Raw genomic sequence first — 15,122 nt, 5'->3', positions numbered from 1 at the left:
ATGCATATGAAGCTATTGAAAATATCATGTCTGAAGTTAGGCACACCTTAGTCCTCAAACTGACATCTTTGCTCTTGAACACTTCAAAGAGGCCTTATGAAGCAGTTTTGCACAATGCAATACCTTGACTGATTTCTTTTCTTTTTTGAAGAACAAATTTATATGTTTACAGAGAAACCAGCCACATACATTAGCCCAATTTGGTAGCCAGTTCTTTGGACTTTGCTTTGTCCAGCTTGGCAATGTATGCCACCAATTTGGAGCCCAGGACATTGACTCCCCAGTGAGGATGGATCTCATTGGCTCTGTCATTGTAATTGGTCCGGATAGCTTCCACCATCTTAGCTAGAGCTCCTTTGTCTTCTGAGTTCACCTGCATGAAGACCACAGTGGTGCCAGTCTTTGTATGGACCAGCCATCACAGCTGGGCCTTTCTGTTGATGATGCAGTAGGGAACCCCCATTTTATGACACAAGGCCAGCAGAAGACAACCAGTTTGGTGGGGTCCATGTCATGTGCAGTCACCACCAGCTGGGCCTTCTTGTTTTCCACCAGTGTGGTGACAATCTTGACTCTGGCTTGCAGGACAGGGGGATTCTTGGTGGGGTCATTCCCTTTGCCAGCAGCCTTCTTTACTATGCAGACCAGCAGTCTCTGCTTCTTCTCCTGCTTTGTCTTCAGCAGCTGAGTGGCTATCTGGCAGTCCAAGTCTGGATGAACTTGATGACTGGGGGCAATTTCAGCTGCTTGTAGAGGATAGTCTGTGGCTGCTGCAACCAGATATTGTGGGACCATTTGACAAAGCAGGTGAGGTCCCTTTTGGGCTGGATGTCCTGTCCGATGCCAAAGGTCTTGGGCCTTTTCTCAAACAAGGAATTCACTACCTTCTTAGCCTTCCACTTCTTGATGACAGCAGGCGCTGACACCATCTTCTTTCCCTTGGTCTTCTTTCCTATTGGTATCTTGGGTGCATGGATCAGAAAGGGATTGTCGGTTGTTTGATTTCTTGACTGCTGCTTCCATAAGTGTTAATAGTGGAACCAAGCAAAATGAAGTCTTTGACAACTTCAGCTTTTCTACATTTATCATGGTGCTACTTATTGGTCCAGTGATGAGGATTGTGTTTTCTTTATATTGAGGTGCAATCCATACTCAAGGTTGTGATCTTTGATCTTCATCAGTAAGTATTTTAAGTCCTTTCACTTTTCAGCAAGCAAAGTTGTATCATCTGTAGAATGTAGGTTGTTAATGAGTCTTCCTTCAATCCTGATGCTGTATTCTTCTTCATAAAATCCAGCTTCTCAGATAATTTGCTCAGCATAAAGTTTGAGTAAATATGGTGAAATAATTTTAATTCATTCAGTATCCCCTGTACTGTTGGAATTACTGCCTCTTGGTTTATGTACATGTTCCATCTGAGCACAGTTAAGTGTTCTGAAATACCTATTCTTTTCATTGCTATCCATAACTTGTCATGATCCATACAGCCTTTGCATAGTCAATAAAGCACAAGTAAAGATCTTTCTGATATTCTGTTTTCATCCAAGATCGATCTGGCGTTAGCAATGATATCCTTCCTTCCATGTCCTCATCTGAATATGGCTTGAACCTCTGGGAGTTCTCTATCAATGATCTTTTGCAGCTGTTTTTGAATTATCTTATGCAAGATTTGATTTGCATGTGATAGTAATGATATTGTTCCATGATTTCCGCATTCTGTTGGGTCACCTCTCTTTGGAATGGAAATGAATATGCTTATCTCCTTATTAGTGGGCCAAGTAGCTGTCTTCAAGATTTCTTGACCTAGATAAGTGAGTGCCTCCAGTTGAAAGATTTGACTCTGTATTCCATATATTCCTGGAGTCTTGTTCTTTGTCAATGCCTTCAGTGCACCTTGGACTTCTTCCTTCGGTAGATTATATGTTACCTGTTGAAAATATTGGGCATTTCTTTTTGGTACAGTGACTCTGTGTATTTCTTCCATCTTCTTTTGATGTTTTCTGCATCATTCAATATTGCCCACTTGTTTAGTGCTGTGGAGTTGCTTCTGAATCATAGCGACCCTGTATAGAGTTTCCAATGAGTAACTAACTGGTTAGGTTTGAACTGCTGACCTGGTGGTTAAGAGTCCAGTGCTGATCCTACAGAGTCAGACCAGGAATCTATTGTTTTGCCCATAGAATCATTTTTGCCCATAGAATCCTTCAATATTGCAAACTGAGGTTTGAGTTTTTTCTTCCGTTCTTTCAGCTTGAGAAATGCTAAGCATGTTTTCCCCTTTTAGTTTTCTTACTCCAGGTCTTTGCCCATTTCATTATTATAGTTTGTCTTCTTGAGATGCCCTTGGAAATTTTCTTTTCAGCTAATTTTTTTTCAGCATTTCTTCCTTTTGCTTTAGCATCTCCACACTAGAGATATATTTCAGAGTGTCTTTTGACATAATTTTTGTCTTTTCTTGCTTTTTTGTCTTCTTAATGGCCTTTTGCTTTCTTCCTGTATGATTTTCCTGATGTCATTCCACAACTTCTGAACTACAGTCATTAATGTCTAATGCATCAAATATATTCTTGAGATGGCCTCTAAATTCAGGTGGGATATATATGTTCGAAGTCATATTTTGTCTCTCATGGACTTTTAAAATTTTTCTTCAGGTTGAGTCTGAATTTGTATATGCACAATTAATGGTCTGTTCCAGAGTCTGCCCTGGCCTTGTTTTGGCTGAAGATATAGAGCTTTTCCAACATCCCTTCTCACAGATGTAGTTACTTTGATTTCTGTGTATCCCATCTGGTGAAGTTCATGAATACAATCATCTTTTATGTTGTTTAAGAAAGGCATTTGCAGTGACTAAGCCATCCATCTTGTAAAATTCTGTCATGTGATCTCAGGTATTGTTTCTACCACCAAGGCCATATTTTCCAAGTACTTAGAGCCTTCCTCTTTTCCCCCAACTTTAGCATTTCAAGCACCAGTAATTATCAATACATCTTAACTGCATTTTTTAAGGTACTTTAGACTGAAGAAGTTGGTAGAATTCTTCAATTTCATCATCACTGGCTTTAGCGGTTGGTGTGTCGTAAATTTAAATAATAGTGGTATTAACTGGTCTTCCTTGTGGGTGTGTGGATATTATCCTATCACAGACAGCATTGTACTTCAAGATAGATGTTAAAATGCTCTTTTTGATGATGAATGTGATGCCATTCCTCTTGAATTTGTCATTCCTGGAATAGTAAACCATGATTGTCAGATTCAAAATGGCCAATATCCGTCCATTTCAGCTCACTAGTGTCTATGATATTTATCTTTATGTGTTCCATTTTATTTTTGACAACTTCAAATTTTCCTAGATTCATTCTTTGTACATTTCATATTTCAATGATGAATGAAGGATTACAGCTGTTTCTCCTCATTTTAAGTTGTGCCTCATCAGAAAATGAAGGTTCCAAAAGTTTTACTACATTTACGTCATCATGATCAGCTCTACTTTGAGGAGGTAGCTCTTCACCAGATGTACTTTGAGTGCCTTACAACCTGAAAGGCTCATCTTCTGACACTGTATCAGACAACGTTGTGCTGTTACTCATAAGGTTTCCAGTGGCTCAACATTCAGAAATACTCTGCCTCTCCTTCTTCCTAGTCTGTCTTCATCTGGAAGCTCAGCTGAATCCTGTCCACCAGGGGTGACCCCGCTGGTATATACTACTACTGGCATAGCTTCCTGTATCACAGTAACGCACAGTAACGCGCTAGCCACCACAGTATGGCAAACTGACAGGTGAGTGGTGAATGTTTGTGTTTATCATCATATATTTCCCAAGAGTTTGACATCTACTTCTAAATTGTTGTTGTTAAGTGTCGTTGAGATTGTTCTAACTTACAGCGACCCTGTAGAGGGTTTTAAAGGCCTTGCAGAGGGATTCCGAGGCTTTGTATTCTAGGTTACATTTTTTCTGCCTTTGTCATCTTGTTGGTAGTGTGGCAGTGTCAACATTTTAAAAAAGAAATGTATATAAGATGCTATTGTTGTTGTTAAGTGCCGTTAATTTGGTTATCAACTCATAGCAACCTTGTATACGGTCCAAGGAGAGGCTGGTGGGTTTGAACCACTGAACTTACAGTTAGAATTCCAATACTTATCTTAATGCAGTGCAGAGCATTAACCCACAGCGTCACACCAGGACTCCGGCTGTCATCTTAAGCCCAAAAAAATCTTCAGAGCATGTGCAGACAAGAACTGCCCCTAAGTCGTCCCCCAGTTTCGTAGTCCCTCCCCCATATGGTACATTTCCACATGTTTACCTACCTATATAATCCCTTACTTTTATTGCTAGGTGGACTAAGACTCCGTGTTGACAATGTAAGTCTTTATGTTCTCCTTTGCTTGACCAATCAAATTAAACTTCTTCAGCTGTCAACGGATTTTTGTCTCTATAAGCCGTGCTGAGTGAGACCTAAGAGACTATGGTATATGCATACAGCATTACTGCTTTATTCCAGCAAGTGTTTTAGACTTTACAGCATGAAGATGACATTCCTTGTATTCCTTAGTTGAGAATACGGAACTCTATGCTTGCTTGCCTTTCCCTTCAATGGGATCCCTCCCTTTCCCTTTGGCCTCAGATAAGGCAACTCTGTTTAGTTCTTGTTGGTATTTTGTTTATGAAATCACTTGCTTCTACAGCGGTTCCTACTACCATTTTGCTTGCTCATTTGTATAACAGAGTGATTTCTCATATGGCGTCTTCTTCTAGCATTTCTCTGAGTATTGCATTTCCCGGAGTTCCCATATGTTCTTTCTTGGTTCCGTCTATTCTCCTTATTGTCTGAGTCAGAGGTTGGCCAACTTTGTCTGTAGAGTGCCAGATAGTAAATATTTTAGGCTTTGCTACCATACTAACTCTGTCCCAACTTCTCAACTGTGCCTTTATATTGTAAAAGCCGCCAAACGCATTCTGTAAACAAAAGGCTGTGGTTGGGTTGTAATAGCATTTTATTGAGAAAAGTAGGCAGTAGGCATCCTTTGACATATGGACTGACGTTTGCATATACCTGTTCTGGATTATAGAAACCTCTGTAAGCATCTTAGCCAAGGTGACTTGTCTTCCTTTTCTTGCTGCGTTATGATTTCTCACAGGGAATTCAAGGGGGAGGTTTGCCCTTAATGGAGAACTAGCTGAAGTTTGTTCCATGGAGTACTGAACTAATTGCTTAGATTTCTACTCACATGATTAATATAGGTAGTAAACTGGACAATTTTGAGCTTTCAGTAGAAATTTTGAGCTGGAGTAGATATTCTAAAGGATTTACTTGAGTGAAGAACTATCAGGAGTATGCCTACCTTGCAGTTCAAATACACCAGCCTTTCCTTGGAAACCCTATACAGGGTCGCTATCAGTCAGAACTAACTCAATGACACTTACCACCACCACCAAACCTTGTACTGTGGAATGCAGATACAAGAAGAGTGATCTGATATCCATAGCTAATCTCCTAGTGGTCCTCTTGTAGTCCTGGTGTGGCACTATAGGACATATGAACCGAAAGGCTGGCAGTTCACTAAATAGCTCCTTAGAAACTCTATACAGGGCAACTATGAATTGGAATCCATCCGGCAGCCCTTTACAACATCTACCTCTGTGGTAAATGAGTGTATCTTTAAGACATATTTCACTATGCGTAGGAAAACGTCCTCTGAAGTGAAGTGCCTAAAGAGTAGCCTGTATTTGGAAATTCTCTCTGAATTTTTGAAGGAATGCTTTTATGGAAAAATGAATTAATGAATACATGCCTATTATTTATATGTTGGAGTCCTGGTGTAGCGCTGTGAGTTTATGCGCTAGACTGCAAAGTTGGTTTGAGCCACTAGGTCGGCGGTTCAAGCTCACCAGTCAATTGCTATGGGTCAGAATCAACTCGACGGCACTCAACAACAAAAAATTACTTATATACACATATGTTGTTGTTAAGTACATTGGTTCTGACTTATAGCAAGTCTATACCGTTTCTGAGGCTGTACATCTTAATGAGAGTTGTTGTTGTTGTTAATTGCTGTCGAGTTGATTCTGACCCATAGAGACCCTGTATATGGTTTCCAAGGAGCAGCTTGTGAGCTTGAACCACCGACCTTGCAGTTCAAATGACTTTGCCGTCTGACACATTAGCCAACAGCGCCACACAAGGACTCCTTATTTTTCTCTATCAGAGAGGCTGGTGAGGTGAACTGACCTTGTGGTTTGTAGTCCAGTGCTTATTATACACAGCCACTAAGCTCCTATATATGTTAAGGAGTTCTGGTAGCATAGTGATTATAAGTTGGGCACTAGCCTCAAGGTCAGCTGTTCGAAATTACCAGCTGCTCAGGGGGAGAAAGATGAGGCTTTCTGTTCCCGTAAAGATTTACAGCTTCGGAAACCCTATGCAGGGTCTCTGTGAGATGGAACCTACTCCATAGCACATAACCATTTATTTGTCAGTCCTGGTGTGGTATTGTAGGATCAGCACTAGACCACAAAGTCGGCAGTTCAAAACTACCAGTTGCTCCTAGGAAACCTTATACAGGATTGCTATGAGTTGGAATCAGCTCAATGGTATTTAACTACAACAACAATATAATTTAAGGAGTCCTGGCATGGCTTTATAGGATAAGCATTGGATGTAATCCATAAGGTCAGCAGTTCAAATCCACTCCTCAGAAACCCTATACAGGGTTGCTATGAGCTGGAAGCAACTTGACATCACTTAACAACAACAACAAAATCTAATCTATAGGAGCCCTGGTGGCATAGTGGGTTGTTCATTGGGCTGTTAACTTCATAGTTCAAACCTACCAGCCACTCCATAGGAGAATGATGAGGTTTTCTGCTCCCATAGAGACTTTCAGCCTCAGGAACCCTACAGAGGGTCTCTATGATGGAATCGACTCCACAGCACACAAATCAAATGTCACTTAAACCCCTGAGTCAATCCCAACTGACAGAGATTCCACATGGGTCAGAACTCTGCTTCAGAAGCCTTTCAATGGCTGAATTTCCTCTGGGTGGACTTGAACCACCAACTCAGCATGTTAACCATTTACACCACCCAGTAACAGATACTCTTAAGTGGGAGATGAACAGGATATCTATCATGTAGTTTTTAAAAAAGAGTCTTTCAGAAAACCTTATTGTTAAAGATGTGGAAAATCTGGAGACAATTAAAAAAATAAAGAACAATGTGGAAAAAATTAATCTGTTTTCTATCCAAAGAGACACAGGGTTCTGGATTTGGGGTGTTTCACGTTGACGCTTTCCCTATGTGCACGCTACTGTAGCTCATTATTGGGATGATACAGAGTATAGTTAATATCCTACTTTTGTCTTTCAATCATATAGCACAAGCATCTTCCATATCACTAAATACCATTCAGAAACACTGCTGAATGTAACATCACTGAAGTTGTACTTTATATTCTAATTGCTGCCCACCAGATCTCAGGATTTCTTTCTTACCACTATCTGGTGCACACTTGGAATCCTCATCATAATAGTTTCTTTATGAAATGAGGGAAGTTGAGATCTTTCATTAAAATTGTTCAAATAATGTGTAGGTATAATTCTGTGGTTATCTGGAAAATTCAGTAAACGAGTTATTCATAAATACAGGTCACATCTGGTTCAAAAATTTCTATTTATATGACAATATAATCACTATGCCCTTAGCTCACACAGAGCGGTAGAAACTATGGTATCAATAAGGCTATGGTTTTTAATGAAATCCCAAAGGACCATACATCAAGGTCAAGTCAGTAAATTGACTACTTGATGAAATTAAATGAAATAATCTCTATAATTCAGAGTTCCAAGAACTTTTTATTTTAAATTAACATTCTTAATCTGCCACTCCTTCAAAATGCACACTCACACATAATCGTACACAATTACACACCTGCCCACACACTCACACATACACAATCATAAACACACCCTACACTCCTTGATTTGTAAATCAATCCTTCATTTTGATGCACAGTTTAACTCTAAACCTTAGTGGCAGATAATTTTCCTACTTGTCTAGAATCACATACATATGCTGTATTTTGATTCAGAATCATGACCAGATTTTTTTTTTTCAAGCACGAATCAAAATATTTTGATCTTTCATTTAATATAAGCAATAAATCTCCTCACTTTTAACTTCTCTGGGTAGGTCACTTTGCAAAGTAAGTGATTCTGCACTTACTTCACTGCATCAAACCCCATCCTGACGAGCTCGGCTTGATTTCCCCTCCTCAAAGATTCTTCAGCTTGAAATTCTGCTCAAATACTGAGTCTCACTGCAATTCAATTTAGTCATTAATCCCATAAGAGGCTATACTAGCTACTGCAGATTCTGACAGACTCAAAAATCTGCAAATTTTTACTTTTAATAATGTTTTTCCGGTCTCTAATTTCCTGCATAAGAAAACATTCTCTCAGACAATTACCCCCGAAATGGCCTTTCAGAATCAATTTCAACTTTAGCTGTCTCATAGAGTTTTTCCTATAGTTTTCCTTATGCTGCTCAGTGGAGACTTTTTAATCAGCATTTTTTTTTTTTTTTCATTGCTATCCCAAACACTTTCGCATATTGTTACACACGCATTGGACACACATGTATTAGCATTACATATTAGGATGATATTTAGACTGTCTCCAACTGACAAATAAATTAAATTGTAAAAATCCATTTATCGGTTAGTCATTTGAAGCATGTCACACATTTCCCCAGGAAAACCATAGAAGCATTAAAGGGTAGATTCTAAGACAAATAAAATAAAAAATAATTTAAGCCATAATGCCCCAATATAAAGTATTTTCAACAATGTTGTAATGGCACCTAGCTATGAATAAACTACTGGTGTGGTGCTGTAGGATAAGCACTGGACTGTGAACCACAAAGTTAATGGTTCAAACCCACTAGCCACTTCTCAGAAGCCCTGTACAGGGTTGCCGTGAGTCTGAATCAATGCAACAGCACTTAATATTAAAAAAGCTATGAGTAGCACAAATGGTTACGTGCTCGGCGACTGATTGGAATGTTGGAGGTCTGAGCCCACCCCAAGTTACCTTGGAAGAAAGTCCTGAAAATTGGATTCTGGAAGATGGGAGCCTTAAAAACTCTCTAGAGCAATTCTTTTTCTAATTTTTTTTTTAAAGTTTTTTTATTGTGAATTATGTGATCATTTACATGGGTACATGGGAGAACATTAGTTTTACATTCATCCTATTGTATATTGTTTCATTGCCATGGTTACAATCTCCTCCACACATCACCAATCAATGAAAGGGTACATTCTACAAGCCTGCTCCCCTTCTCCCGACTCCCCATCCTCTCCGTCCCTGGGTCATGAGTCCCCAGCTGCTCCATCACTCCACGTCATCTCTCCCTCCATCTGAGGGATTGCTGTTTCTCTGGGTAGGGTCCTGCTCTCCACTCTTCTCCCTTCATGGTTCCAGGGACCTCCGCTCCTAGCCTGCAAAGTTAATCACTCCCCTCCTTGCCACAAAATGTCTACTTATACATTTACAACCTTCACAATCAGTCCTGGTAACAGTTACTCACCCTTGTATCACAAGAAATCTATCCGCATTTCCTTTCATCAGTCTCACCTAGACAGATTGGATACTACTCAGTGGAGATTCTACCTTCCTCCATGCCCTCTGGATCTAGGTACCTTTTGTAAGCCAGTCATTTCTTGCCTTTGTAGCCCCCCATTTTGGATAGCCAATGTCCAAGTTGCCCATCCCTGTCTACTTCTCTGGAGAAGTTCTAATGTGCACACATGGGGTCGCCATGAACCAGAATTGACTCGATGGCAAATGGTTTGGTTTTTGGTTTTAATTATCAGTGATAGGAAGAAATCCAGTCCGAATTCCAGTAACAAACACTGGAAACTGACCTCACTCTGTGTAGTAGATTCTCTGGAGGTGACCTAAGGAATGGCATGGGTGGCAGAAATAATCTCTGTCATCAGCATCTTATTCACCTTCTAGAGCTTCAAGAGGAAACACCTAGCACTCCCCGGCAGTTCCAAATTAAATACCGAAAGGAAACATCATCCAGAAAACATAGTAGGTCCAGTTGTCAGTGTCCTGGTGTGGCGCTCTAGCATAAGCACTGGACACAAGGTCAGTTTGAAGCATTGGTCAGTGGTTCAAATTCACCAACCACCCCTGTTAAACCCTATATTGGGTCTCTATGAACCGACTTAACAGCACTTAACAACAACAACAACTATGTGTGTGTGGAGTCCTGGAGGTACATTTGTTGGGTGCCAAACGGCTAACTGACAGCTCAGCAGTTCAAACCTTCACCTACTCCATGGTGTTGTTGTTGTTAAGTACCATGCAGTTGGTTACAACTCATAGCGACCCTGCACAGGGTTTCTGAGGCTGTAAATCTTATGGGGTGCGGTGGGGAGAAAGAACTTATGATTCAAACTGACCTTGTGGTCCCATGCTTATCCTATAATGCCACACCAGAACTCTAGCCAATTGCTGCATCAGAACTAACCATGCTTTGAAACTTGACATTATTGCAATATAATAAAACAAACAACAGTCCTATGGAAAATAATTTTAAGGGATGAATAAGTAGATAAAGAAATAGATATTTTACACTGCTACCCTCTGCCCAAATCAATGTTGAGACTGGGAGAGTGATTTAGATAGTGTTGCCATAAGTTTGGCGGTTCAAGTTAACCAATTGCTCCTTGGAAACTCTATACCTTGTTGTCATGAGTTGGAACTGACTTGACGACTCTTAACAACAGCAGCAGCAACAACAGAGCCTCCGCTGGATTGAGATAAAACTGAAGTGTGTAAAGTCTGGGGACAAATGTAAGGATTTCTAGCTTGGAGCTTGAGTATGGCTCCCTGTTAAGCCTGTGTTGAGCCTAGGTGAGAAAGGACGTGGTCATTCTGTATTCCTGGTCCCAATTTTTCTCCATCCCTTCCTGAACTTGCATCCTTTGCCATGGGAGTTGGCAGTTTCTCTCAGTAGAGAGCTGAGCTCTATTTCTGCTCTCCTTGAATCAGGCTGACCTTGTGACTGGCGTTGGCCAACTGACTGATGCAGACTTGCCCTTGTGCCCATTCCAGGCCTCGGCCTCAGGACGCCTACCTGCCTGGTTCTACTCTGTCACAGCCCTGAGCCTGCTGGAAGCTGAGACCTAGGAACTGAGTTAATTTGCCCAAACCATGGCCAAACAAAACATTGGCCCCTAAATATGTGAGTACCCCGCCAAGACCAGCTCAGCTCAGTCCATGTCAGCTGAACCCTAGAAACCTGTGAGCCAAGGTAATGCGTATGGTTGTCTGGCCCTCAGGATTTGAGGCTGTGTGTTATGTAGCAATAGTGTAGTGATAGATCATAGCTATAGAGGGCTTCACTGTAAGCATGGAAAGTGGCCGACTATCGAGACTAACTTCCAGCTATAACTCTTGGGGTTGCCTCTGACACAGCAATGATTTAGGAATTGACAAACTTTATATTCATCAGACGTTGATCCTCTGTACCTGATAGTCTCAGCTCTATCTATGAGGAGAGCCCGGAAGTGGCACCGTAGAATAAGCACTGGCCTGGTAACAACAAGAATACAAGGTCAGCAGTTCAAACCCACCAGCCTCTCTGGAAACCCTATGCAGGGTCACTATGCTTTGGAACTGACTTGACAGCTCACAACAACAACAACAACATTTACAAGGAGCCGACCTCTTGATAAAATGTAAGACATCCCAAAGAACCTCCTATGTCAGGGTACCAATGTCTTTAAGATGGAGAACATGGCACTTTCTGTAAAAAGCAAAAATAAAAATGGACTTGTTAGGAGTCAAAAACACAAGAAATGTGACCAAGTTTTGCAAGTGGACCATGCCAGTTATATATTTAGGTAACTGGGTGGAGATAAATTAAATATAAAACAATAATTCATAGTATAATCCTATTTGAGAAATGGTGCCATTTGGATCTATTCAAGTGGCCTGAAAAGATGGATCAATCCATTCATTCCTGAAATAAAATACTTCTTGAATAGTTGCTATATGTCAGACACTATTTTAGATACCGGAACTACATCAGTGAGAAAAAGAGCTAAGCATTTTACCTCTCTGTGTTACTATGTTCTGGTGGGTGCAGAGAGATTCTGCTTAACAAACCTAAGAGGTGAATAAAGTGTGGAAGGTGCTAGAGGCTATGGGAAGATAATGAATGGAGGAAGGTAAGGGGGTTGGGAGAGTCACAGGGAAGGGATGGGAGCCCTTACAACATACATGGAGTTAGGAAGATGACAAGTAAAGACTTCCATGGGGAGAATGGGAGGTTTGTGATCACTGCCAGAGCAAAGGCCCTAAACTGGGATCTTGCCTCATGTTTAAAGAATAGCAAAGTGGCCAGTATGGCGGAAGACAGCACTGGGAGAGGGGAAAGAATAATGAAAGAGGTCAGAGTACTGACACAGATAAACCATGGACAGCCTTGGAAGCCATTATGAGACCTTTGCTTTGAGTGCTATGAGCACTAGGAAGATTTTAAACAAGATGATGGACATGAATACGCTAAACTGCCTGCTATGGAAGGACAATACAGAAACGGCTGCAATCATACATTGACAGAGAGCTTCCAGAGGTTCAAGATGGATTCAGAAGAGGCTGTGGAATGAGGGATATCATTGCTGATGTCCAATGGATCTTGGCTGAAAGCAGAGAATATCAGAAAGATGTTTACCTGTGTTTTATTGACTACGCAAAGGCTTTCGATTGTGTGGATCGTGACAAGCTATGGACAATATTGCCAAGTATGAGTATTCCAGAACACTTAATTGTGCTCATGAGGAATCTGTAACCTGGACCAAGTGGCAGTTGTGCGAACAGAACATGGAAACACTAAGTATTTTTAAATTAAGAAAGGTTTGCGACAAGGTTGTATTCTTTTACCATACTTATTCAACACGTATGCTGAGCAAATAATACGAGAAACTGGGTTATATGAAGAAAAACGTGGCATCAGGATCAGAGGAAGACTCATTAACAACCTGCGATTTGCAGATGATACAACCTTGCTTGCTGAAAGTGAAAAGGACTTACAACATTTACTGATGACGATCAAACAGCATAGACTTCGGTATGGATTACATCTTAATGTCAAGAAAACAAAAATCCTCACCACTGGACCAATACACAACATTCTTATCAGTGGAGAAAAGATTGAAGTTGTCAAGGACTTCATTCTTTTTGGATCAACTATCAACACTCATGGAAGCAGCAGTCAAGAAATCAAAGGACATATTGCATTTTGCAAATCTGCTGTACAAGTGTTGAAGAGCAAAGATGTCAGTTTGAGGACTAAGGTATGACTGACCCAAGCCATGGTGTTTTCAATAACCTTATATGCATGCAAAAGCTGGACAGCAAATAAGGAAGACGGCAGAAGAATTGATGCTTTTGAGTTATGGTGTTAGAGGAGAATATTGAAAGTGCCGTGGGCTGCCAAAAAAATCAGTGGATCTGTTCTGGAAGAAGTGCAGCCAGAGTGCTCCTTGGAGGCCAAGATGGCCAAACTTCATCTCTTATACTTCAGACATACTGTCAGGAGGGACCAGTTGCTGGAGAAGGACATCATGTTTGGTAAGGTGGAGGGACAGAGAAAAAGAGGAAGACCCCCAAAGAGATAGATTGGCCAAGTGGCAGCATCGATGGACTCAAGCGTGGCAACAGTAGTGAGATTGGCCCAGGATCGGGCAGTGTTTTGTTCTGCTGTGCATAAGGTCGCTATGAGTTGGTACTGACTTGATGGCACCTAACAACAACAACAACAACAACAACAACGGAATGACAAACTGCGCTGTGGGTAATGGTGGAAATGGGGTAACCAGTTAGGAGACTCCTGCAGTAATCTGGTGACTTGGATGATTTGGCAGAGGATGTGGCGAGGAGGGGCTGGACTTCCGTAATTATGTCAAAAATAGAGCCAACAGGAATTGTCAATGCATAGGATGTGGGATACAAGGATAACTCCAAGACTTTGGCCTGAGTAACTACACAGATGGAAATGCCTTTAGCAAGACTGGGGACACTGAAGGGTTTAGAGAGAAGACTAGGAATTTACTTTTGGGCATGTGAATATTGAGATGCCTGTTAAATATTCAATTATAGATATCCTATATTAAGTAATCCTAGACTCCAGATTTCTAACTGCAGTAGGAAAGCTAGATTCGCTTTTAAAAACATACACGCATAATCAGAAAGTGAGAAATTTCAAGTGTTTAGAAATGATGTTCATGTTCGTTCACCTTTTAAGTTTTATCTATTTTATTGTCACACTCTCTTGCATGCACAGTGTGGTAATTCATCATCAGCAGAGACCCGGTTATGTATTTCCAAATTATGGATTTTATTTGATGTTAATTACTAATCAAGACCACAAAATCTCTCAAAATATTCTCTATAATAAAGTACCACTAAATTGTATAATTAGGGCTTGAATTTTAGGCATATCGATATTTATTTCTTAAGACGTTCTTGTGGTTCTGTGGGTCAGGCATTGAGAGGCTAATGGTTATGTCAGCAGTTCATACCCACCAGCTGTTCTGAGGGTGAAAGATGAAGTTGTTTGCTTCCATAAAGATCCACAATCTCTGAAACACTATCTAGGGTAATTATCAGTCAAAGTTGACTCATCTGCCAGTGGGTTTGGTTTTTGGTATATTCATTTAAGTCTCCAGGTGATGTGATGGCTAACATGCTTAGCTAGTAACCGAAAGGTTGGAAATTTGAGTCCACAGAGAAGCACCTTGGAAGAAAATGCTGGTGATCTACTTCTAAATAATCAGACTTGGAAAATCCCAGTTGTGCTCAGATACACAAGGCACTTCATTGAGCTGGAGTCAACTCGAGGGCAACTTTTAAACAATAATTATTCATTGACTACATATCATGAGCTTCATGGACTGGGAACTCAAGAGTTGTTTTTCAGTGCTCTTTTTTCTTTCTTTCTTTTTTTTTTTTTTAAGAAGTCTATATGGCTCTGGTAGCGTAGTGGTTACGAATCGGGCTGCGAACCTTAAGGTCAGCGGTTCGAAACTACCAGCCGCTCCGCGGGAGAAA

The 15,122-nt window shown here is 40.7% G+C and overlaps 1 pseudogene; it reads right to left on the bottom strand.

Moving 5' to 3' along the window:
- Positions 1-190: 190 nt before the first annotated feature.
- The window catches only part of LOC102825692, a 47,680-nt pseudogene continuing 32,748 nt past the window's right edge, over positions 191-15,122 (bottom strand).

The sequence above is a fragment of the Chrysochloris asiatica genome, unplaced genomic scaffold (genome assembly GCF_000296735.1).
Source record: "Chrysochloris asiatica unplaced genomic scaffold, ChrAsi1.0 scaffold00021, whole genome shotgun sequence".
Taxonomy (NCBI): Eukaryota; Metazoa; Chordata; class Mammalia; order Afrosoricida; family Chrysochloridae; genus Chrysochloris; species Chrysochloris asiatica.
Note: the sequence above shows the minus strand (reverse complement) of the source record. Positions and strands in the feature narration are given on the sequence as shown.